General features: G+C 37.0%; 1 long non-coding RNA gene across 1 annotated transcript; it reads left to right on the top strand.

The window, feature by feature from the left end:
• Positions 1-1,379: 1,379 nt before the first annotated feature.
• Positions 1,380-2,664, top strand: LOC109240481. Its single transcript, XR_002070073.1, has 2 exons — positions 1,380-1,486; positions 2,042-2,664. It is a non-coding gene; the product is annotated as an uncharacterized LOC109240481 (long non-coding RNA).
• Positions 2,665-3,307: the final 643 nt, after the last annotated feature.

Raw genomic sequence — 3,307 nt, 5'->3', positions numbered from 1 at the left:
GTTCAATTGAGTCACGAAGGGATTAGTGATAGTGGGTCATCTGTTGTTTGTTAGCAATAATATCAAAAATCAAATATGGACATTCGTAGTTTGCTTAGTTGAGTACAATCATTTGAAATTAGAATCGAGGTGTGCCATTTAGTTGAATTTTCATGGCCCTCGCAAAATTGCTAATGCGTAGTTGCTTTAGGCGCGCTTTTTAATAATTTTACCTTCCTAAATATGGGTGCACATTTATGTGACCCAATTCCAAATCCCAACGAAGTCGAAATGTGTCAAAAATCACGGGCGTACTGGTGCGGCGTGGTTCGAGATACATTTTCACGACGTTGCAATTCTTATTAAAATATAAAAATAAAAGCAGGTTGCTAATAAAAGGCATATAAGTTAAAACATGTATTAAAATCAGATTTTTTTTTAGCCAACTATAATAATTTAAGCGACCGTGCTAGAACCACGGGATCCGGGGGTGCCTAACACCTTCCCTCGGGTCAACAGAATCCCTTATTCAGAATTTCTGCTTCGCAGACTCCAATTGGGAAGTCAAAATTTTTCTTCGATTTGGGATTCAAAATTAAACCGGTGACTTGGGACACCAAAAGCCAATCTTATCCCAAGTGGCGACTCTAAAATAAATAAAAAATCCCATTTCGAATAATGTCACTTTAAATGGAAAAACTCCCTTATACACTTATCCTTCGGGTTAGGTGTGTAAAAAAAGGAGGTGTGACAATAGCCTTTTTTGTTTTTTATATGTATTTTTGCGTTTTATTTTTATTTTTAAATTTGTTGTCCTTTTTATATTTGTTGTCCTGTACAGATCAGTCGGTTCATTGTTTTCATTGAGACTTCATTTGAAGTTATTATCGACTCTTTGTCAAAAGTTTCTATATGCTTTTTGTATCTCAATAACTTGTCCCCATTATGTGTAGAATTGCATGAAGCTCTATATTGGATTTACTTCCCAGAATATTACATTTTGTTGTGCACGTTTTAGTATGACTAGGATTGTGTGATTCCTGCGAACATAGGAACTATAATGCGTTGTTTTTCTACTACAATATTGTCTTCTGTTATGTCATCTGATGATTGTATTATTCACTATGGCGATCAGTGTAGCCTTTAATGAATATAATCTGACCTTCTTCTTTAATTGTTTATTCTTTGTTACTAAACTGACATAAACTTGTTATTTCAACAGATCAAAAACTTGAAGCCCGAAGAACCTTTTCTTGAAGAAAGTGCATAGAAAGTTGAAGAACAAGAGAATTTTGTGATGTTAGGGATGGTTTGAAGGCACTGTCTTATGTACATATGCTGCAATTTTATTTTTTCTCTTATTAGGAATTGTTAAAGATGATCTTATACTATNACTGCATGTGTTGAAGCGTGCATCTTTTGATAGGAAGCTATTCAATGTGAAAGATCAGCTAACCAATACCATCTCAGTTGGTGATATGGTTAGAGGTTTGGATGGTCCTTGAAGGTTTGACTATTATTCATCTTTTATTTTTATTTGTTTGATCATGATAGTATCTGAGTCAGCTTGTACATACCTTGGCTAATCCACCGATGACTTGCTATTTCCTTCCACTGCCCACCAAAGGTTAGGTAGGTGTGAATAATTCACTAGTGCTTCTGTTGGCATTTGACAAGAGGGGTTGCTCTGATGGTAAGCAACCTCCACTTCCAACCAAGAGGTAGTGAGTTCGAGTCTCCCCAAGAGTAAGGTGGGAAGTTCTTGGAGGGAAGGATGCCGAAGGTCTATTTGGAAACAGCCTCTCTACCCTAGGGTAGGGGTAAGGTGTGCGTACACACTACCCTCTCCAGACCCCACTAAGTGGGATTATACTGGGTTGTTGTTGTTGTTGTTGTTCTTCTGTTGGCATTTAAAACCTTGGCTCCCAAGGTTTTTACTCCAGATGTTTGACCACTAGGTCACCCCTTGGAACGTTTTGACTGTTATTCATGGAAGCAGTAACATCTTTTTATCTGTTAATTAGTCTTCTGAAATGATGTAATGTAGGGTTAAAAAATGTAGGATAGACAAGGAAATGTTTAGCAGATCTATAAAGGGTTTCTATATGACCAAAGTGAGCAGGATAATAGTGGTTATCACTGTGTCAAAGGTCAGATGTGTGAAAAAATTACAGGCAGTGATGGTGTATCGAATGAGAAGGTTTGTACATTTCAGGGTACATTAGAAATAATCGTATTCTTATGATACCCATATTTGTTCCCCTAAAATTTTTGTGCTTGTTCTATTTAATCAGGGAAGTGAGCCTGGTCCCTCATGACCTGTGGCTCAGGTTTCTCATCATCACCTAAATCCCCTGTTTCGCCTGAGAAATCTTGGAGAGTGAAGGATGATAACTGCAGTTGTATGTTTTTTTATTAGTCTGCTCTTAAATCCTCTCTTTCTATTTTATGTCTCGAATCTTGGCACTGCTCCCAATTCAAATATTTTTTCCTTTAACTTGTATTTCTTCTTCCTCAAGCAGTCAAGTGCAATGATAGAGATGGAATGTTTTCCGTTGGTCCGTCTCTAAGAATTTGAGTGGGGCCTTTGAAGGGATATCTTTGTGGTGTATTAGACATTTCGACGTTCTGATGTTATAGTAAAGCTTAATTCCCAACAAAAAAATTCTCACATTTTTCTCCTTTTCTTGGATGAGTAAAAGTAATTGGTCCAAAATGTATGCATAGATGGTCATTTATGTCTTCCACTTCTTTTGTGCAATCTTCTGCAACATAGTAGTTCCTTGACTGTCTTTGCATTGAATTTTTAGATTGTATTAAGCTGAGAACTTTATGGCCCATGGCAGTGTATAAAGAGGTGATTCACTTCTTCCTCATTTTCTAACACGTGGAGCTTTTGCCTCACAACACCATTCCGGTCCTTTATAATTCTGATTGTGTTAAACATGCTCATGTGCAGTTATCTGCCTACCTTAACTGATGCTTTGCTCTTCCAGATTATCTACCAAGGCTAGTGTATAATAGTATTCTACCTTTTGCACAAATTTCTGTATCCAGACTTAACGGTGTATTTCGATCCCTTTGATATTCTCATTAGTCATTTCACTACAGCTTCTTCCTCTAGACATATTCTGGCCCCTTCTATTTTCCCAGCAGATTGGTGACTTTCCCTATTCCCAATCTTCACATTTTCTCCTAAAAGATAATTCTCATCCTTTTTGTGATGTTGTGCCACTGTTGCTTTAGTATTTACTGCCAAATTATATTAGGGGAATATCTTCTGCCAACTTTTTATCCTCATGCCATTACCCATTGTGAAGTGTATGTT

This window comes from Nicotiana attenuata, unplaced genomic scaffold (genome assembly GCF_001879085.1).
Source record: "Nicotiana attenuata strain UT unplaced genomic scaffold, NIATTr2, whole genome shotgun sequence".
Taxonomy (NCBI): Eukaryota; Viridiplantae; Streptophyta; class Magnoliopsida; order Solanales; family Solanaceae; genus Nicotiana; species Nicotiana attenuata.
This window is presented reverse-complemented; position numbering and strand designations above follow the sequence as displayed.